The following is a 24,416-nucleotide window of genomic DNA, read 5'->3' on the forward strand; positions in this document are numbered from 1 at the left end:
TCCTGATTTTTGTGTTTATGAACAGTTTGAAATTAAAGATCAACATTACAATGTTGAGAAAATCAATTTGTTTCCATACTTGTTTCCTTGCACCACATCCTATTCTTGAAACTAATTTAAAATCCATTTCCATATATGTCTTCAAATACATACCTCTTGATTTATAAGTTTGGATTTTGAAATTATGTAAACAACTTATATTTCAGCATTATTTTTTTTCATTGTATTATACATATATTTATATACATGTTTTTTTATTTTATAGATGTCATATTTGTATAAAGTCTGGTCTGCCAATAGAAAAAATATCACTCGTAATTAATGAATCAGAAAATATGCTATCGGATCTCATTGCAAAAGTAATATTAAACTTGGTATTGTTGGTTCAAATCTTTTTTGCAAAAAGATGGCACAATAGTTAATGACTCTGATATTCTAAAATTTTGTTCTAGTGAAATTTGCATATTGCTACAGCATAAAGAATCTTGGTCTACACAAAATGAAACTGAATCTAACATAACTTCTGATACTGCTTCATACACATCTAGTTTAAATGAAGAATTTTTTCCATCTTCACCAAGTTCGCGATCTACTGCATCGCCAACAAATAAAATATTAAATAATAAAAATAATAAAATTTGGACACATTTTCAAATACCATGGAATAATTTAGAATCGCCAGTGATTAAAGAACTAGAAAGTGGACGTCGCAGCAAATGTGCAATAAATGCGGTTGTGAATCATACAGTTTCAGAAATGAGAAATGTACAAAAATTTATACTAGCTAAAGCGTTCAAGATAGTAGCGGAAAAAATTGTCGATAATTACCCACAAACTTTCAAAAATATGGATGAAGATGGCAGATGTTTTGAAAACGGATCTCATTCAATATATTTAAAACTTCGAGACCGAAATTGTTATTTAAATAGACCACTTATGAAAATATGTCTAAATCAAAATTTAAATATACCTCTAAGAAAACAAAAAAGTATTATCTGCCAAAGCTGGATGTAGTAATTGACAATCAGAAAAATATATTGACACAGAAACAAAAAAGACAATACAGAACAAGGCTAAAGGAAAGGATGCTATTGTATGATTGTTCAGTAATATGGCAATCCATTCAAAATATCAGGCTTGATTCTATCTTGAATGCATAAAGATCAGATAAGCTTTCTTTTGTATTTAAAGCAGTACATACTCTAGTAGTTTTTGAGAAAATATAGTGAAAATATAGATGAAAGCTCAACAATGACATACTGAAATAAGACCAGCACTACAACTATGTGAAAAACTCCATTGATTTTTGAGATTTCAAGTTACTCATTCTCAGCCTCTAATTGCTCAGACAGCAAACGGTTCTAGGAGGTTGTAAGCTACATCGGCAGGAAGAAAATACCACAGTTTGGAACGGTTCTGATGTGGGCCAAAAAACGGCCTTATTGACACCTCTTCTTTCTACGTCAAAATAGTTTATCAAGCGATCTTAAGATTCAACATAAAATTAATTCGTATCTTGAAGCTACATATCCTGCGCAAAGATTGTTTCTTAATGATATCTACAAAATACTTACTTGAAGATGTTAAAACTACATGGTCAATTCTTTAAAAAGAAATAGATATTTTCACAAATAATTGTTAATTGCCAGTGACAATTTTAAAACATAAGAAGATACAAATTACATTTTAATATAAAATTATACATCTAATTCATTAGTCGTAAACTTCTAAAATTAAACGTTTTGAACTATACTAAGCCTTCTTCAATAATCTTAAATTAATTGTCATTTATAATATTCTATAATTACAAGTAAAGCAATAAACTAATCGACGCATGTTAAATGATAATAATGAATTACATATAATTATTACGGTGTTATCCGATTCAAATTAGAAGCTCATCACATTCGCCGATTTAAGCAGTTTCAATAGTAAGCAGTGTTTCACGGAGAAACCAAATTTTCACAGTACACTCCATCAATATGATCATTATTCGTTGGTCAGCGAACGATCAATAATTTGGATATGTCCTTATCAATCCGTCTCCCATCGTGAATCCGCTGTACTATTATAAAAAAACAAGAAATTCTTTACTTTCAATATAACTGTAAAATTAAAAATTAAAAACTTACAATTCTGTGTAATTAACGTGATGTGGAAGGCCTCCAATATGTATACTGACTAAAACTCGACTGTCTCTGTATGTCAAATGGAAAGGTTAAAAAACTATTTATTAAACTAAACGAAACAAACACTTTGTAAACATTTCACATATTCGCTAATTCATCCAAAATGTCAAAATAAGAGTCGTCCAACAATTCGGTGTCTGTAATATTGTTAATACTATGTTTCTGTTCCTTGATATGTATCATCTCAGAAATCAACCTCTTATGATACCCAAATAGCCACAGTAATTATTATGACATCATTTTGATGTCAAAATGCATCATTTGCCATCAAAATAATGCATTTTGACATCAAAATAATGTCATAATAATTACTGGCTATCTGGGTAATTATATTCAGTGTCTAAAATTCTGACATTATCCCAATCAAAATTATGTTGTTGATTCACAATGTGCTCAAAAATCACCGAATGTTTGGACGAATCCAATTTAACATTATTTGCATGTTCTTTCAATCTAGTGCGTAATTGTTTCTTAGTTTGCCCTACATAGGAGGCCTCACATTCCTTGCAATTGATTTTATAGATGACATTGTTATTGTTGTTATAATTGTTTTTGTCTTTTTGAGGCTTGATAAATTTATTGAGATTGTTTAGACAACGGTAACCCTCTGTAAATTCTGATTTTTTTATTGTTGATGCCACTGATTCTGAGATTTTATTAATGTAAGGAATAACAAAAAACTTTTTCTCATCCTTATCATTGTTAGTTTTCTTGTTTAATTTATTATTCATTATAGTTTTTATTCTATGATTACTTTCTTTGAATATCAAATGTAGAGGGTATCTGCTGTCCAACAATATGTTAATGCACAATTCGAAATTTTTTTTGTGATATCTAGGGTGAGACAGTAACATTGTTCTATCTATAAGATTATAGATAGTTCCAATTTTGTGACATAAAGGATAGTTGGATAAAAAAGACAAAATTCTACCTGAGCACGTTATTTTTTGGAACCAATCTCTATGTATAGGATATTATCTATAACAATAATTTTTAAATCCAAAGAGTTGATGCTTCTGTTTACTTCGTATTCGACCGTGAATTGTAAGCGGTCATAATATCTGTTGAATTTATTTAGAATATTGTCTATTTCATTTTTTGGAGCAACCATAAAAATGTCATCTACATATCTATGATAAATTCGTTTCTTAAAAGTAGATAGATCCTTTATTAAAAGTAAATGAACATTACATTTCGACTAACATTGTGGTCCTTATCAAGTGCTAAAATACAAAAACACATAAGTTGGCAAGCAAAATTATCTTTACATTAACAAAAAATCGATATATCGTACATACTTATTCTTATTTCGCAATTACATTAATCAAAAATGGAGATGTAAAATTCACCTGTCATGTTAACAATCTGTTAGCTACTGAAGACAAAGTGTCATATTTTTAAATCATTTGAATAATGTTGTCCTAAATAGGACTAAGGTTATCCGTGTCTATTTGTAAATTAATTTTAGAACATTTCGGCGATCTTTTTTTTTGTTTATTTGTCTCTGTATGTAAAATATATGGTTCAAGCCATCGGAAGTCATGATTGTATTCAATTCTATGCTTGCTGATCACTGAATGGCTTGTCTCACGTTTTTTTATATTATTCTGATGTTCTTTTATTCTGGTAATCAAATGTCTTTTTGTATGTTCTATGTACGAAGCGTTACACTCATTAAATTCTAATTTATACATAACGTTAGTTTTATTTATCTTCGATAATTCATCTTTACCACGTTTAATTAATGTGTTTAATTTTTTTGGAATTTTACAAATTGTTTTCAGTTCTTTTTTTCTAAGAGAAATGTTATCAGTAAGATTTTTGATGTACGGTAACATAATATGTGAATAACAATAATATGGCTAGAACGCTCTTATCGTAAATAACAAGGATAGAGAATGTATCGCTGTGAAGAGCCAATTATCATACTTATTGTTAGTAATTCGCTAAGACGAGGAACAATCTCAAATCAAAATTTAAATTTCTTTTCCCCTTTATTCCCCTAAATTTGATGTAGACGAAAAAAATATATCGGTCCGAAAAAGTCGAATGAATCGGGAATTGAACCCGAGACCTTCCGCTAACCGGACGACTGCTCTTCCAACTGAGCTATTTAAACACCTTAACAAACCGATATACCTCTCTCGTCTCAATGTATACTAATAAAACACGCATTACAGCCCGCGTGTGAAAATAACAATAATATGGCTAGAACGCTCTTATCGTAAATAACAAGGATAGAGAATATATTTTTCTCGTCTACATCAAATTTAGGGGGTAAAGAGGAAGAGGAATTGTTCCTCGTTTTAGCGAATTGCTAAGTATGATATTTGGCTCTTCACAGCGATATATTCTTTATCTTTATAATATGTAAAAACGCGTCAAATTTTTTATTATTATTTTCATCTCTATTGATATCATAATTACTATTAGTGTCAAAATTATTAATATAATTGATTACGTGTAATCTTTTTTTAATATATTTTTTAATTACATGAAATGGAAAACTATTATTGGTTAAAATTTCATTAATAATTTGAATGTTGTCATTATGAAATTTTTTTATCAGCCAATAAAATGGCTCTGTCAACTAAGTTGTTAATGCAATTAATTTTATATTTGAGGGGGTGCGCGGAAAGAAAATTGAGATATCTTCCCGAAAAGGTTGACTTTCTATACTAATTAGTAATCAATCTACCATCCTTGCACCTAATTATAGTAGTGTCTAGAAAGTTTATACAATTGTCTTTTTCGATTTCATAAGTGAACTTTAAGCGATGGTGGTAAGCATTAAAATCTGATAACATTTCATGTTTTGCAAAAATTATTTAAAACATATCCTGTAAATATTTTTTAAATATGTTTTATTTTTTTTATGAATGTCTCAAACTTACATTTTATTAACTATAATTAATTTATTAAACAAGAAGCAACACTATTGGAGAACATAGAACCACCAGTTGTAGCACCATGTATCATAATTATAGGTAATTTTGCTATATAATTGTATTAATTATATTTTGTGACTTTATAGTATATTATAATTATTATATACACCAATTAAGCTGCTTAAATCCTCGTCACTTATGATCGAACTTATTCCATGGAAACCTAGATAGTATAATTTTGTAGGATTTTGATCAATAGGATTACAGCCAAAATCTTGAGAATTTGTCTTCAGTATCGGTAAATTGACATCACACATCTTGTTTGCCGTTTTCTTCACTGCAATGTTCACCTGTACTTCTGCAGTACTTATCCCATCATGATGATTCAAATTACAAAAAAAATATTAGTTCACTTGAAGTTTCATTCATTCTCTTATCGGTCTGGCAGGTTATACTGCGATAATTTATAACATTAATTTCTTCACAATTATATTGTTCCATTTCAATGTAATTATTATTAATTATTTCTTGCTCAATAACTCGGTTTGAACGACGTTTCTGTCATTCAAGTCTTTGTACAGATTGGACTGATTTTTTTATATTTACTTTACCAGGAAAAATTGTAAGATGGATGTAATGAATGTTCCGATTTCGTATTATTAACAAAATGAGCACTACATATTTTTGTATTTTTCGTTGGTTCCCAATCTGTCAGTTTTTTACTGAAATCAATAATATATTGTAGTGCTTGTTGTACGTATAACGTGTGCTTATTAACTGTATCGCAGAAGTGCCGCAAAGGAGAGGTGGTTCGCTTGAGAGAGGGTTCCGTCAATCACGAGTCGAGTATGTTGACTTTGTCTTTTCGTGTATTTATTAGTATGTACACAATATACAATTATGTACAGGTTTATCTTTGTGTCTTTGTGTGGTCCTGAAAAGGGCCGATGACAACAATTGGTTGGCCCTAAAAAGGGCCGTAGATTGCCGGCTGCTAAAGTTGAAGTCGCTCTCTCCACTCGATGACAGGCTCTGTCGTGGTGTGACGTGGAGTCCAGGCGGAGTGTATTCGGAAGTCTCTCCGTCGGATGGCGATGTGTGAACGTCTGCCCTCGAGACTGGCCGCGGTGATGCACCGGTATACGCTCTCAAGGTCGTCGGCGTCTCCCAGTCAGAAAGATTGGATTGTGTAGCCTGGTCGACCGTCGCAGCTCTGTACTGCATTCTTTAGCTGGTCTGGTCGGGACGGTACTGTGTGCTGCGATGTACTCTGCTGGGCCGCGACGTCTATATGCACGCTGTGATGCCTGCGTGCGCCTGTGGTGACGGTGGCAGCGGTGACAGGAGCTGTGGGACGTGCCAGAGTCCAGTCGGTGAGGTGTAACGCCAGACCCGGATGTCCCACGTTGTCAGCAGGTCCATATCTGTGGCGGCGTAGTGGTGGCAGCTCGACAGGGTTGCAGGACCTACTCTTGTAGACTTCAGTGGACCTGTCGGCTTTGGTCTCGGCGGCGTCCCTGGGATGTCTTGCCGCAAATGTTGCCCAGATGAAGCGGGCGGCGGCAGAGGACGTGGATAGCCCCAGGAGATGTACCTGTTCTCGTCTCGCTCCAAAACTCGGAGCGGACGAGTGCAAAAAAAATTTCTAACTCGCTGGCTGTCTCAAAATTCAACCTGACGGTCTACACAGCGCGAGCCGCGATTGATTTCTCGTTTGTCGCGCTCAGCCTTATATACCTGTCCGCGTGTATCTCACTCACGGGAGACGTAGCCGCGTAGCGGCGAAAGCACGCGTGACGGGTAGGAGCACTCGGAAAAATCCGGAGGGTTGCCGTGCCTCAGGTGTTTTCCCCGAGGCGCTCGTATGTGTGTGCGGTGTGGATATGCCGCAGGAGCGCTATTAAGTGGCGCCTACGTGTGGTGTTGAGACGCCACAATATTATATATTAAGGTTAGGTTAGGTTATGATTAAGTGTAATTGTATATATGTTTCAAAGTTATATTGATATTTGATCCATAATCTATCAATGTTGTACTATCTAAATTTAAAACCATCATCATTATTATTAACAGAATACTTACACGTAATTTTTAAGAGCATTAATCCATTTATTTCGCTTAACACTTTTCCATGGGGCATGTACTGTGCTTTCCGGAAAAGAATAAAATTTAATTGATGGATTAACATCCCGAACACTTCTTGGTGTATTCGAACAGCTTCGAATGCAACAATTTCTTCTTGACATTATTTATTATTTTATCAATTTAATATCAATAAACAACTTTGACATATGCGTGCAGTAAATGTCATTACATAAATGTTGACATTGGCCATCAGATGGCACTGCAAACGCTTTGCACGGTCCCTATAGCCGCGCGAATTGGTCGATCTTAATTAATTAATTTATATTATACATAAATTTAATGTTAATTTATTTCATATGGTTTAATTTGTTATCTTTTAATTAATTTGTATGCTCATATTTATCTATTGTAGTCTGAAGAGGACCCAATACAGTAGTCTAAACGTAGCGATTGAATAAAGTTTAACATCCGTAGCCAGTTGATCGTTTTAATATTTGTTAACCTTGTTTTTAAATTTTACTGGCGATCAAATTTTTTTACCTTAATTAATTTCTCATTAATTATTAAGAATTTCGCAAAATGGTAGAAGACTTTTCTACTCGGTTTGTTTTGCTCTACCTGCCTATGAGAGGTTAAACGCGAGTCACCGGACACCCTGTATATATACACAGGGTGTTCTATAACTTGCGTTCCATCTGTCAGGTGCAAGTAGAACAGGTCAAACTGAGTAAAAAAGTCCTTTACCGTTTTGCCATTTTTTCCATAATAAAGGAGAAATTAATTAATAAAGTTTGGCTAATCCACGCATGTTGTAGCGCGGAGAAAAGGAACAGCCCACTGTAACGCGATTGCTAAACAAGCGGTGAGAAGAAATCGCGGGAAGAAGGGACAGCCCAAGGTCCGTAGATGAACGGGAGGGGAAGGAAGGTCCTCGCATGGGCCGCCATTTTGGGGCCACGAAGTTATGTGTGTTCTTCTTCTTCTTCAATGTTTAATGGCCTCAGCAAACCAGACTTGGTCTCTTCTTGCCGGTCACAAGTCAATAGCGTGTACATTCAATAGAGTGCGATAACGGTAACCCCGCCGAGCTGAGTAGTCTCGGTGTAAGTGTAGACGTGTGTAATAAGTGCAGTGTAAATATGAGTTGTAAGTGTATGCGTAATATTTCCAAAAAAAGTAATGCGTAACTTCGCATATATGTTACCTCGCGACCATATTGGACGCGACTAGTTATGTGTGTTGTATGTCGGTGTGTGTCGTACAAAGTGTTAGTGAAAAAAAACTGTAGTTGAACAGCTGTCCGGTGGCTGAATTGGCGGTGCCATTTTGAGGCCCAATGCTAAAATATGAATGCGATGACCTTCCTTCCCCTCATGTCGTTCATCTACGGACCTTGGGACAGCCCATCGTAACGTGGTTGCTAGACGCGCGGCGATGCCAGCGATAACAGACAGCGTGATGTTATACCACTGTTAGACGCGCGACAAAAGGTTGAGAGGAGTATTGTATAAAATTACGTCGAAACATAATAAAAATTTGGAATTATTATTATGTCGTAATATAAGTTTAATTCATCGAAATTTTATTATGTGGCAACATAATAATAATTACATATGTATAAATTATTTGAATAAGTCTCAACAAAAATTAATAAGTTTATTTTTTATAAAAACTTCATATTCATCTCGACTAAGAGCCAAACGCGATGTTATTGCGACAAATTAAGATAAGAAAATTTTTGGAAACTGAGGAATTTGAATCCTATGGTTGGGATCTCAGAAATTCCCCTTGTTCCTTCTCTAAACGTCCCCTGTAAGAAAAAGACGAGAAAAATATTGGTCCGAAAGTCGGCTGAATCGGGAATCGAACCCGAGACCATATAATGAGAAAATATAAACATTGAGAGAAATATTGATTTGTAAGTGTCTGAATAGCTCAGTTGGAAGAGCAGTCGCCCGGCAAGCGGAAGGTCTCGGGTTCGATTCCCGATTCAGCCGACTTTCGGACCAATATTTTTCTCGTCTTTTTCTTACAGGGGATGTTTAGAGAAGGAACAAGGGGAATTTCTGAGATCCCAACCATAGGATTCAAATTCCTCAGTTTCCAAAAATTTTCTTATCTTAATTTGTCGCAATAACATCGCGTTTGGCTCTTAGTCGAGATGAATATGGAGTTTTTAAAACAATTGGAGAGCTGACTTACAAATATTCTTATTAATATTTGTTGCGTTTGGACCAGGTACGACGCCTTGGTGGGGGGGGTGGGGGGTTATAAACATTGAGAGAAATATTGATTTGTAAGTGTCTGAATAGCTCAGTTGGAAGAGCAGTCGCCCGGCAAGCGGAAGGTCTCGGGTTCGATTCCCGATTCAGCCGACTTTCGGACCAATATTTTTCTCGTCTTTTTCTTACAGGGGATGTTTAGAGAAGGAACAAGGGGAATTTCTGAGATCCCAACCATAGGATTCAAATTCCTCAGTTTCCAAAAATTTTCTTATCTTAATTTGTCGCAATAACATCGCGTTTGGCTCTTAGTCGAGATGAATATGGAGTTTTTAAAACAATTGGAGAGCTGACTTACAAATATTCTTATTAATATTTATTTTTTATGTTAAATACTATATACATATATATATATATATATATATTTTATAATATATATATATATATATATATACATATATATATATTAACATAAAAAATAAACTTATTAATTTTTGTTGAGACTTATTCAAATAATTCATATCCCACTAAAAGACATCACAGATGTAAAAAAAGTGCTAAGTTATATCTTTTGCAAGCAACAATAATTCTTTACAAAAAGTCGTAATCAAATATATTATCTTCTCAAAAGTTATGTTTATAGCCAAAATAATTCTTTGCCAAAATTAATCATTATCAAAAATATTTTCTCAAAAATTATATTTATAAATTATATTATATTTTTGTTAATAATACTAGAAAAAAATTAAAATATTAGCATCAAAAAATAGTGAAATCATAAAATTGCGCTAAATAATTATATTAATAATACGAGAAAAAAGGTTAAAATATTAGCATCAAAAAGTAGTGAAATCAAAAAGTTGCACTAAGTAAGTGACAACATAATATATAATATTTAGATAAATTTCCTATAATGATACAAATGTATAATTATTGCTTTATTTTAAAACGTTTATAATATATATAATGACAAAATAAATTCAGTAAAAAATATATATATATATATTTATTTATTTTTAAATTTAAATAACATGAATAATTATGTAATTAATTTAAACTGGAATGTATATACATTGTAAAGTTATTATATATTTTTATAAAATATTTAGATAAATAGATATATATAATAAAATAAATTATTTATCTATAAATAATTATTTAATTCAAATATATTTAAACGTATATTCAAAAAAGGTAATATAAGGCACAAAAAATTAAATTTAGAAAATTAAAAAATTTAAAGTTAAATAAAAATTTTAAATTTAAATTAAAAAATAAAAATAAAAAAATGTGATGTACAAAAAATACTTAGCGCTGTTTTTGTATTGTTATTTTAACACATTAGTGGATAAAATAAAATATAAATCAAAGTATAGACTAATTTTTTTACTGCAATACGGTTCAACAAAAATCTGTAAACATATTATTGTACATGGCTCGATATTCGAATGACATGTGGCTAGCTGAACATATTGATATACACATGAAATATATGTATATAATGTAACATGTAATAATTGTCATATTAAACAGATTCAACAATTGAGTAACATTGGATTTTTTGTTAAATAATAACATTAATGTATTAAATCTGTAATATAATAATTAAATATGTTTGATTACTACATTTAGTTGTTGGTCCACTGGGATTCGATGGTGTCATGTTCAATCATAAAACTAAGTAAAAATTATAGAAATGAATTTAGTATACGTTAATTAATATATGCTAAAGACATATATGTATACGTCTTTAGCATATATTAATACATATACGTTTTTAGCGGCTTCCTATTCCGGTAAGAGTGTGAGTGACAGGTGTGTGAAAGCGTGGCAGGTATTTTGTGAGAAAAGAGTGAGATAAGGGGTGAGGAGATTTATAGGTATGTTGTGCCTCCGGGAAAGCACGGAAAATTTTGGGGTCTCAGTCGACTGAAGGATGAGGATCCTAGGATCGGCGGGCGTCTCCACTTTAACTAATTCACTTGTTTACCTGAATAAATCTTTTATTTCATTTATTTCTCGAGTTGGTTTAATTATGTATAATCCCACCTGGGTGGTTAGTTAAGTATGCTCGCACTCGATAATTAGATTACAGGTGATAGTTTATATTCTGCGGTTTGTCTTCGACTCTTAGGTTCTAATTAGCGACTTGACTTTTTGGATTTTCGTTAGCGACTGACTTCATCGCCTCGCTCTCCGTTCGCGGTGGTCTCCTGTCCTCTTCTATATCTTTCGGGGGAAGATGTAGAGAGTCTAATTTAATATTATTTTTATGTTCTTTAAGTCTCGTTCCTAACTGTCTTTTTGTTTGTCCGACATATGTGGCGTCACAATCGTTGCAATTCAATTTATAAATAACGTTAGAATTCGTGGGGCAATTATTTCTGTCCTTTTGAACTTTTATGAAGTCATTCAATTTTTTAATGCAACGATATCCTACCACTACGTCAGGTCTTCTTATTGTTGAAGCAACTTTCTCAGATATTGATTCTATATATGGTATGACAAAATATTTAATGTTAGTATTAGTATTATTAGTATCTGTTATCTTGTTATTATTAGGCTTGTTAAATTTCTTAATTGAGAGATTTTTTAATCTGCGTTTTATTTCTGTGAAAATTAGATCAAGAGGATAACCGTTGGATAGCAAAATGTTAATAGCTTTCTCTATATTTTTTTTGTGAAATTGCGGATGTGATAGTAATAAAGCTCTATCTACCAAGTTATAAATTGTTCCTATTTTATGACAAGTCGGATGATTTGAAAAAAATGAAAGTAATCTACCTGAGAATGTCTTTTTGTGATACCAATCTAAATAAATTTTATTATCTATTACTTTGATCATTATGTCTAAAAAGCTTATACACCGATTATCCTCTTTTTCTAATGTAAATTGTAGTCTATCGTTATAATTGTTGAATTCGTTCAAAACATATGTAATATTGTCAGCGGAAGTGCATAAAATAATGTCGTCTACATAACGGAAATAAAAAGTCATTTCGCAATTTAAATTACTAATTACCAATGTTTCCAAGTCCTGCATGACTATATCGGCAATGATCGGAGAAAGTGGGGAACCCATAGGAGTCCCATAAATTTGTTTGTAAGTTATGTTATTGAAAGTGAAAAATGTAGAAGTTAATATAAATTTTATCATACCTATGAATTCATTTTTGGGAATCTTTGTGTGTGACTCTATAAAATGCCATCTATTATTGATACCGTTTAATGCAAGATCTACGGAAACATTAGTAAATAATGAAACAACGTCCAATGAAACTATTATGTCGGAATCTTGTATTGTTTTCCCTGATAGAATGTTGCATATATCAAAACTGTTATTCACAAAACTGTCCGCTCTAGGAAGGCTATCTTTTAAAATTTTATGAAAGAAGGAAGCAATATTATATAGAGAAGTATTTATTGAGGAAACTATTAATCTAAAAGGAATATTTTCCTTGTGGATCTTGGGGAGCCCATAGGCTTTAGGAAGAAGAGAGTCGCTTGAAAATAAATAATAATATTCTTTTTTGTTGATGAAATCTTTTTTCAACCATTTTTTTAAACAAATATTGAGGTCTTTTTCTATTTTTGTTGATGGATTGTTTTTAACTATGGTATACGTAGAATCGTCTTCTAGGAGACTCTCAACTTTTTTTATATAAAATTCTTTTTCTAGTGCGACTGTAATGCTGCCTTTATCTGCTCTAGTAAATAAAATATTAGGATTTTGATTGCAGAATTTAATTGTGTCTTTATGCATGTGAAGTAATTTTTCTTGTATGTCCGTTTTTTTGTCATTCTTGTTTAAAAATAATGAAAATTGTGGAATGGCAGCATTACGAATCGAAGTACGATTTCTGATCCCGTTAGAATTGCTTTCTATATCTTTGATGAATTCGTGTATAGCTACTTTTTTATTTAAGTTAACTGGGAGACTAAATTCACCTCCCAATTGTAATAGATTGGTTATATTGGGGGGAATATTTTTATCAGTTAAATTAATAAACCATTTCTGGTTAGTTTGTTGTAAAGGATTATGTGTAGCACAACGAAAACTGTTGGCAGAAACAGTGTTATCAACAATATTTGTCGATGATACCGTTGTTTTCAATTCGATAGGATCAATATTTTTAATGTACTCTGTTTCATGCGATTTACGTAGCCATAGGAATTTTTTCTTATGAATTTCTTATGAATTTCTTTCTCTGTATGAGATATAATTTTTGATTGAACAAAGAAAAGGAGTTGCAATGGTGATTTAAAATCTCCTGCCAGATATAAGATGGTAAAAGATTTTGGAGAATTTGGAATTGCCTTGACCGTTTTTTATTAAGTGAGTTTAATGTTCTATATAAATCAAATATCTCTATGTTAAGAATTTCAGTTCTGATATTATGCAACAAACCACGCATCCTATTTTTTGATTTATAGTGGTATAACAGATACTAATAATACTAATACTAACATTAAATATTTTGTCATACCATATATAGAATCAATATCTGAGAAAGTTGCTTCAGCAATAAGAAGACCTGACGTAGTGGTAGGATATCGTTGCATTAAAAAATTGAATGACTTCATAAAAGTTCAAAAGGACAGAAATAATTGCCCCACGAATTCTAACGTTATTTATAAATTGAATTGCAACGATTGTGACGCCACATATGTCGGACAGACAAAAAGACAGTTAGGAACGAGACTTAAAGAACATAAAAATAATATTAAATTAGACTCTGCTAGACATTCGGTTGTCACGAAACACATTCTAAACGAACAACATACATTTGACTGGGACAATATTAAAATTATGGATCATGAAAAGAATTACCATAAAAGACTAATATCTGAAATGATCCACATTAAAGAACAGAAAAATGGAATTAATTTAAATAAAGACACCGAATTGTTAGACAGTAGTTATTTTGACATACTTAAAAAATTTGCTGAATCATAATTTAGAAAAAAACATTGGTAATAAATAAATACATCACGCTCTCTATTTTGACATTTGTTATTCAGACTTCGCAACACACACTTGAAATATCGGGAAAAAGGACTTGTTAAAACGATAATGTAAGTTGAAAGATTATTTAATTTTCTCTGACATTGATTTAATTCGCGTATTATATCCGCAGCATGTTTAAATGTCGCATAACTTGGCATCTCAGACCAATCGCCTTGCATATCTATTGGTCAACAGCGAAGAATCGTTTTAATTTTATATTTTAATATTTAACTAACTTTGTATTTTTAACATTTAACTTTGTATTTTAATATTTAACTTTTATGTATTGATAAAGACTGTAGTGCAGTCGAAACGTTTACAATTTATATCGATTCTGTAACGGAATGTTAATTTAATTATTTAACTATTAATAAATTTTTACACCTTATTTATTTGCTCGTTCAGTTGGCCTACTATATTTGATTTGTTTAATATATTTAATATAGTTATAGTCATTCGGACTATAACATTCCTCCCCCGTTGAAAAAGAAAAACAGAGGTACGAAGTTTTTCGTTCTTAATTTCTTAACTTACATATAATAGTGGTTTCCCGTTACAGTATAGTATTACAATCGTTTCTTAAATTCTAGTACTTTGACTTCTTCTTAGAATTGATTTCGGTATTTCGAAGTCAATATTTGTTGTAGTTTTCGGTTGTTTTTTGTTTTTATTTTTTCTTTTTATTATTATTATCCATGTTAAAATGAATATTGCAGCTACTGTCATTACTGTTCCGGTAAATGTCATTGGGTAGACAAATTGCTTTCGTGCATAAAAATTTTGTTCGTTGTTTTGTAAGTCGTTGTCTATAGTTTCTATTTTGTCTCTGAGTTTTGTCAATTCCAAACGATGTTGTGAGATGTTTTCTAATGTGTGTCCTGATCATGTCCTATTTTTCCGTCTCGTGGAATTGTTATATTGATATTTGGTAGGAAAGTTTCTAAGGTGTTTTCGTACAATTTTTCTGCCGTTTGTAATGTTGTGTCTGTTGTTGTCAGTTTACAGTTTTTGTTTAATGTAATCTCGCCTGTGTTTTTGATTACTTTACTTTCTGATCGTCCGTCGCATCGTATAGTTATTGTCTGTTCCGCGGAGGTCGAGTATAGCCAAGTATCTTCTTGGTGTAAAGTTATCCATATCGTGCGGGACGAGGTATATTGTCTAACATTACATTTATCCTGATAACGTTGTCGCAGTGTATACATTTGAATTTCGCACGGTGCGTCTACATCTATGCGATATATGGGTGTATTTTGTTTGCATACATATTGTGTATTTATTTTACTACATTGCTCTAACTTCTTTTCTGTTATTATGGCGTACGTTAATTTTTCCTTATCTACTACAATAATTGGGTTGTTTATTTTAATATAATTGTATACATTCTTTATGTATGGCGTAGGAAATTCTATCTAGTTGTGCTGCTGCATCTTTTAAATTATTTATAATCTTGTCTATTGGTATTAATCTGGGGTGCATTTTGCCCTTTCGTATATATGTTAAGTATTCTAATACGTTTTCTGTATCCTTTATTAGTTTGTTTACAATTGCTTCTATCGCCCTGAAATGTTCGTTTATTTTTTCTAAGGTAAGAGTTTCGGCCATAGTTTGTTTTAGCAGTCTCTCATTATGGTTGATTATGTTTTCTAATCTATCTAAATGTGTTACTGTAGCGTTTATTACTTTTAGTTGGTTTCGAATCACGTGTTCGGATACCCGTTGCTTATTTGCTATTAATTCTAACTGTTCGTTTATTTGTTTTTTATCGTCTGCGTCCATGATTCCGAATAATGTTTTTGTTATTGATCCTATACCGTCTATTAGTCCTCGACGTTTGTTTGTCGGTCCTTTATATAGGGTATCAATTTGATTTTTTATGTTGTTTAGGTATTTTAATTTCTGTTTTATAATATTAACCGAATTTACGCATGAACTTTCTGTTTCGTCGCACATCATTTCTGTCTGTTTTATGTAATTGGCAATTTGTTCATGTCTAAATTTTAAAGGTGCGAGGTTTAATTTTATCACTAGTTTCCATGTTTTCTTGGAAAAGTGTAGTTGTCCGATTTGCTCGAAATATATCCCTGGACTGTGCTTGAACTCTGTTATCTTATACAGTTGATCCTTCTCACTTTCCTTTCCGAGTACTGCAGCGTTGCAGGCTAAGAGTGAGAGTGTCCTGTAATGATATACATATAATTCTTCTTACTACTTTGTTCTTGATCGTGAATATGCTTTTGTTTGCAATTTTTTTTATCAAGCAAGAGGAGCGTTCGTTCTATATGTCTTCTGTCGTCCCTTTAGTCTTATGACAACCTTTGCTTCATTACTATCGTTGCGTCGTCTAATACAAAAAAAAATGTTTGGTTCTGATATGTGATTTGATTGCTCGCGATGCCATGTAGAGTTTGTGCTCTAGTGGGAGCCGATATGTTTCTCTTGTTCGAGGTTTCTTAGATGTGTGGGCCCAGTTGTGGGGCCGGCATTGTCGACCAACCGTTTTGATCGGGCTTTGGAGGCTGTCGCAAGATATGCGGCTAGCTCCTTTCCGTTCTCTTTACACGTGAGTGTAAACGTGCGGTCTGGTGTGCGCGTTGTGCGCGAAGTTGCTTTGGTGCCTCCCGAGGAGGGATTCATGATTCCGGCCATGCAAACTCTGAGGGCTCTGCAAGAGGGGCGGCCTCTCCCTTATAGACGTGTATGTCACGAGGACGAAGCAGACGATTAGGTAAGTCCTAATTTTCAATAAATAATTTTAATCTGTTTGTGTGCATGCGTATTGCTCTTCTTCCTTTCTTTACTGTGTAATTGATGCTTGAATTTATTTCTATTATTGTATACGGTCCTGCCCATAATGCGTCTAATTTCTTGGATCGTCCGCGTCGGAGTGTCTCGTCGTATACGAGTACTTTGTCGCCTATTTTAAATTTGGTTTCTTTCGCGGATTTATCAAAGTATTTTTTTGATTTTATTTTTTTCTTTTTAATATTTTTTTCGCAAGTTGATTTGAGGCACGTATTCTTTCCCTTAGTTCCTGTAGATAGTCATTGTAATTATACATCAGTTTAGGCGGTTTTGTTAGTGCCGTCGGTAGTTCGACTTGTCGTCCGTATATTAATTCAAAGGGGGTATATCCCGTAGCTGAATGAGGAGTGGTATTATATGTAAACATTGCGTATGGCACCCATTCATCCCAGTCGGTTTGGTCAGCATTTATATATTGTCGCAAATATTCGGCTAATGTGCGGTGCGATCTTTCTAATGCTCCATTACTCTCGGGGTAATACGCGGTTGTTTGTATCTTTTTTATTCTTAATAATTTGCATATATTTTTAAATACTTTGCTCATAAAATTTGTGCCTTGGTCTGTTAAAATTTGTTCGGGAGTGCCGTGTTCGAAAATTATTTTCGTAACGAACTCTTTCGCGACGGTATTTGCTTCCTGATTTGCGATCGGTATCGCTTTACTGAGTTTCGTCAGGCTATCCTGAAATGTTAGTAAGTATTTGTTTCCGTTAGTGGTAACTGTTAGCGGTCCGAGGATATCTAATGCACATTTTTCAAATGGTTTATTCGGAGTATCTGTGATCATGAGGGGTGCTTTTATTCGGCGCGATAATTTATTTTTTTGGCAGGATTTGCATTTGGCGATATATTGTTCGACATCTTTTGTCAATCCTGGCCAGTTATAATTTAATCGAATTCTTTTGATTGTTCGTTCGATTCCTTGATGCCCTCCTGTGGGTGCATCGTGATATTCGTAGAGTATTTGTTTCTTTTCCTCTTCAGAATATTTCCTTGTATTATCCGCGAATTCTTCCTCTTCTTTTTCTTCTTTGTCTTCTTCTAACGTGAAAATTCTATTTTTTGTCTCCTCGTTGATATCTCGGGTTACTTGTCGGCTTAGCGCGTCGGCATTCGCGTTTGCTCGTCCGGCCTTGTGTATGATTTCATAATCATATTCCTCGAGTTTCAGTCTCCAACGGATTAATCTAGACCCGGGGTCAGTTACATTGAACAACCATATCAAAGGTTTATGATCGGTAATTATTTTAAACTTTGTGCCATAAATGTATGGTCGAAAATGTTTAACAGCCCATACAATTGTCAATAGTTCCTTTTCCGTAGTATTATAATTTTGTTCCGCGCGAGATAATACTCGGCTGGCGTATGCGATAGGTCTATCCTTGCCTACCGTTCCTTGTGATAGTACGGCTCCGATTGCATAGTCCGAGGCATCGGTAGTCACGTTGAATTCTTCATTGAAATCCGGATACTTTAGCAATGGCGCTGTCGTTAATTTTTCCTTTAATTTTTCAAACGCGATTTGTTGTTCGTTTTTCCATTCGAACGTTTCCGTTTTCTTCGTTAATTTTGTTAACGGTTTTGCGATTCGCAAAAAATTTTCTATAAATTTCCGGTAATAACCCGCTAATCCAATAAACGATTGTACGTCTTTTACTTTCCGTGGTGTCGGAAAATTTTTTACCGCCTCTAATTTTGACGGATCTGGCAGTATACCGTTTTCGGAAATAATATGTCCAAGGTATATTACCTTTTTTTGTAAAAATTCGCATTTGTCAGGCTGTAGTTTGAGACTATGTTTCCGTAGGCGTTGTAATACTTCCGCGAGTCTTCTGTTGTGATCCTCTAAACTGGATCCGTATATAACAATGTCGTCGAGATAAACGAGACATCGGAGCCCTTGTATCCCAGTTAGCACTGAGTTCATAAGTCGTTGGAAGTCGCAGGCGCGTTTTTAAGTCTAAACGGCATTCTATTAAACTCGTAGTGTCCGTAGGGAGTCGAGAAGGCTGTTTTATTTTTGTCGCGCTTGGCCATCGGTATTTGGTGATATCCAGATGCGAGGTCGAGCGTCGTAAAATACTTTGCGTTTCCCAGCTGATCCAAAATATCGGTAATATTTGGCAGTGGGAATGAATCGCCTATAGTTAATTCATTTAACTTCCGGAAATCGACTACTACTCTTAATCGCGGTTTGCCTGTTGCGTCAGCTTTTTTTGGCACTACTAATAACGGTGCATTCCACTGGCTAATGCTTGTACTAATAATTCCGTCTTTTAGCATTTCCTGTACTTGTTTGTTCACTTCTGATTTGTGTTTCTCGGGAAGGCGATACGGTCTCACATTGACGGGTGAGGTATCGGCGCGCGTGCTTATCTCGTGTTTTAGCGTTGCTGTGCATGACAGTGGTTCTCCGCTTAAATAAAACACGTCGCTATATTCTTCGCATATTTTCTGTATCGCTTTCCTTTCTTCCTCGTTTAAATGTTTTGTGTGTAACAATTGTCAAATTCGTTCGTCATGCGTTAATTGATTTGGAGTCTCGTCTATATGTATCGTGTACAACTCGTGCGCGTTATCTTCGCAAACGTCTTCTACGGTTACGAGGGGTGTGTGTATCTCGACCGGCTTATCAGTTGTATTAATTACATTGATGGGACATTGGTAATTCTTCGGTTCTACCAAACATCGTCCGATATAGATTCCTGAGGCGGTTTCTTTGGCTCGAATAATCCCTGTCTTATTATCATTTGTTATTGCGTGTATAATTGTTTCACTACGCGGCTTTAAGATAATTTTGTTATACAGTTGCAATTTTAGGACGGCGTTTCCGATTTGTAATTCGCGTTTTTTGTAATCGCACGTGACTTGCTGCTTCTGGAAAAAATCGATTCCTATGATCCCGTCGTATTCCATTGGGAAATCATCTTTCACGACGTAAATCGCGTGTTTTATCTTGTTTCCGTTTAGCTCAATTGTCGCGTACATTTTTCCGATCGTCTTTGCTTTATGACCGGTTATTCCAACGAGGGTTATTTTATTATTGTAAATTTTGGTCTCGCCCTTCAAGTGTTTCACTTTTATCAATGAAATCGTAACTCCCGAATCGTAAAGCATATTTACTTTTCCGCGTTTTGCCTCTCGCATGGGCAGAGTAATTATATTTAAACTCGCTCTCTCTCGGCGTTCGGCGCACGTGTGTCACCTGATATTCGAGCGCGCGAGTCTTCTTAATCTTATCTCCGCGCTCTCCGTCTTCATCGCTGCTACGTTCGGACTCGGAATTTCTCTCCTGCCGGATTCTTTGATTATCTATTTTATTAATACTTCGCGGGTTTTTTCGATCCTCTGGCTTGTTCCGTAGGGGCGTCTTATTTTTCGGTCGCCCGTTTAATTCCCAACATTCTTCGCGGTTATGTCCACGCTTTTTGCAATGATTGCAAAATTTTTTGATGGCGGATACGCGCGAGGATTTTTCCGGTTTCGGCAGAACGTTGACTTTGCTACGACAGTCTCGTCCGTAATGTCCGGGTTTTCCACATCTATAACATTGTCCCGTCGTTCGCTGTTCTGACCGCGTTGATTCAGGTTTATTTAGCGAGGAATTAGTTGCCCGTTACGTGCTAAGTCCGATAAATCTCTCTTCCGCGCTCGCGCCGGCTATCGCTTCTTGAAGCGTCGTATATCGTTGTGAGCGTACGAGTACTTTTAAGTCGCTTCGTAGCCCTAATTGAAAATTTAATAATGCTTGTGTTTGGATCGTTTGTAAGATAGTGCGTTTCTCTGAGCTCGTCTGGTTTCCTCCCTCTATCATTGAATCGTATAAATTTATAGCGAGCTGGTCGACGCGTTGCCCGAAATTTTGTGCTGTCTCATTATATTTCTGACCTCTGTGAAGTTAGCAGGACCAAATGGACAGAATCGAAAAAAACCTATTGAACTATTTAGTGCTAATTTTGTGCTAATTTGTGCTACAAAAAATAATTTTGTACCACATGCCATTTAGGAGAAACTCGTGACGCTGCTAGCTTCATATGAAGCTAGAAGGACCACAAGAAAAAAAAATCAAAAATCAAAAATCAAAAAAGATATAATTAGTGCTCATTTTGTGCTAATTTGTGCTACAAAAAATAATTTTGTACCACATGCCATTTAGGAGAAACTCGTGGCGCTGCTAGCTTTATATGAAGCTAGCAGGACCACAAAAAAAAAATCAAAAATCAAAAATCAAAAAAGATATAATTAGTGCTCATTTTGTGCTAATTTGTGCTACAAAATATAATTTTGTACCACATCCCACTTCGAAGAAACTCGTGGTTTTGTCAACTTAATATAAAGCTAGCAGGATCACAAGAAAAATAAAGAAAAATAAAAGCGACTATAATTAATATTGAGTTTATATTAATTTGTGTCATAAAACGTAAGGTTAAGCACAAACTACATAGTTTGTTGTTGGGGAATTAAATATGTCTGATGATTATGTTAATATAATTGTATTTTATTAAATAAATGATATAATTCTAGAATAATAATTTCTTAATCTTAAACACTATAAATTAATAAAGCAGGTGTGATATAGGTTTTTTCTTTAACATTTTTTTCTTTTTTTTCTAAATCATTATACTCGATCCATCGCCCAAATCTCAGACACAATGCTGTATAATGCCCTGTTGTTTGTACAGCTCTTGTTAAAACGGGTCTTTTATATATTGTATAACAACGCCGAGTAATTTGTATTCCATTTCATTTAAAGGATTTTTAAATGATTTATTGATTTCGTCCAACTTAATTTCAGTGTGTAAACTAAGATCTCTTGAAAAAATTTCAAAAAGGATAATATCTCCTGTAAAATAAAATACACGTATACATTTAAATATAAAATTACTTCTTTAGTAATAAAAATGTCCTGAAAATCCTATTTGGACATGTGACATAAACAAATCTCGGAGAGTGTATACGTATTAGAATACCTGCTAGATATTTTCGTCTAGCGAATTATGTTTATAAGTCATATGTTCAAATGTGATGTATGTGATGTATGTAATAGAGCATTAAAAGCTATAAAGATATTTTTTTTTAATAATTGAATAAATGTAAGTAAATGCTCTTATAACTAATTATAATAACAATGAAAAATACAATTTCTAGTTTATATAATATTATAATATATACAAATCATGCCTGTTTCAGATAATGTTGTTTTTTCAAATCCTGAGCAGTATTTTGAACAACAAGGATGTTCACCTTCCAGAGAAATACTTTGTTTTACTATTTCGTCGAAATCATCAGCTTGCATGATTTTTGATTCCTTGATTTGGATTACAGGAAACTTTTTATGCCGTACGGCGCAACCAGAATTGCAACGAGATGTTTCTTGAAAGCTTGGTATATCTTTGAAAAGAATGCCAGCTAAATAACCGACATTTGTCTCACAATTTACATATTTGCAATCACTGACATTGGAAATTTGGAAAATTGGCATAAGTATCTGCGCGCGCAATTTATATGTGTAGGAACTAATACCATTATTTATTGTGTGATCAATTAATTCAAAGAACAAATTTGTTTTTGCTATTTTGTTCATGTACGTACAAATGTTATCTGAATCGTGTCCTACAGCAAGTAATATTTGAAAGATACTATCAAATGCGCATGTATTAACAATAGTGTAATTATCATCACATATTTTTAAAGATCTTAAAGATAGATCATTGCCATTTTTTATAATAGGTATTTTCATAGCTTTTTTACAAGTCAAAGAATCAATTATTTTATGTTGATTGTTGCCAAGGTATAATGCATTAGTTTTGCTTGATTTTGCTGTTTCTAATTTACGCCAATTCTCAATTTCACGACTTGCTAAAATGTCTTTTATATCAGGAGACGCGGTAGTGTCTCCGGCCATGTTCAAACCCTAAAAGACCTTAAAAGACACTACAAGTCTCCTTATCCTGCACCATCAAAGTCCATTTTTTGGGGGTGTAGAACTACTAAAATATAAAAAATTTTGAATTGCACGTAACATAACCTGAAAGGCGGCATCGCCACGAGTAATTTGAGCCAAGAAAAAATAAAATCGGTCAAGCCGTTCTGGAGATACAAGCGGTCAAAAAGTGACGTTTTTCATGAAAAATGAAGTAACGTCGTCTTCTTCTTCTTCTTCTTCTTCTTCTTCTTCTTCTTCTTCTTCTTCTTCTTCTTCTTCTTCTTCTTCTTCTTCTCTGTCCGCGTATAAATCTCTTCTCACCTTTCACTCACACCTCCCTCAACTTCCACCCACCCCTTTCCCTCCCACATCCCGCCCCCACCCCCACCCCCATCACCACCCCCACTCCCCACTCCCACCCCACTCCCACCCCTCTTTCGCCTCTTTCACTCTCTTTCGTCCTCTCTCACCCTCTTTCGTCCTCTCTCACCCTCTTTCACCCTCTTTCGCCCTCTTTCACTCTCTTTCATTCTCTCTCACCCTCTTTCACCCTCTTTCATTCCCTCTCACCCCCTTTCGTCCTCTTTCACCCTCTTTCGTCCTCTCTCACCCTCTTTCGTCCTCTCCTCACCCTCTTTCATTCTCTCTCACCCTCTTTCACCCTCTTTCATTCCCTCTCACCCTCTTTCATTCCCTCTCACCCTCTTTCGTCCTCTTTCACCCTCTTTCGTCCTCTTTCACTCTCTTTCGTCCTCTCTCACCCTCTTTCATTCTTTCTCACCCTCTTTTACCCTCTTTCGTCCTCTTTCACCTTTTTTCACTCTCTTTCGTCCTCTCTCACCCTCTTTCATTCTTTCTCACCCTCTTTTGCCCTCTCTCATCCTCTTTCGACCTCTTTCACACTCTTTCGTCCTCTCTCACCCTCTTTCGTCCTCTTTCACCCTCTTTCGTTCTCTCTCACCCTCTTTCGACCTCTTTCGTCCTCTTTCACCCTCTTTCGTCCTCTCTCACTCCCTCTCACCTCTTTCACCCTCGTACGTCCTTTCTCACCCTCTTTCGTTCTCTTTCACCCTCTTTTGCCTATCTCGTCTTCTCTTACCCTCATTCGTCCTCTCTCACCCTATCTTTAAAAAATCATAAAAATGAAAAGGTCAAGCCATGTTCAAAAGAAGGTCCTCAAAAATTTAAACCTAGTCTGTACAATGAAAAATAATTACTCGTAATTCCAGAGTTCCAATTTGTTAATATCGAATAATGTATTTGTTTCAAGTAATGGCAGTAGAGTCAAATACA

General features: G+C 34.3%; 1 pseudogene; it reads left to right on the forward strand.

The window, feature by feature from the left end:
- The first annotated feature begins 265 nt into the window (after nucleotides 1-265).
- LOC114942584 (uncharacterized) lies at nucleotides 266-788 on the forward strand (annotated as a pseudogene).
- The last annotated feature ends 23,628 nt before the right edge of the window (nucleotides 789-24,416 follow it).

This window comes from Nylanderia fulva, unplaced genomic scaffold, assembly GCF_048542155.1.
Source record: "Nylanderia fulva isolate GAGA-0341 unplaced genomic scaffold, ASM4854215v1 Scaffold128, whole genome shotgun sequence".
NCBI lineage: Eukaryota > Metazoa > Arthropoda > Insecta > Hymenoptera > Formicidae > Nylanderia > Nylanderia fulva.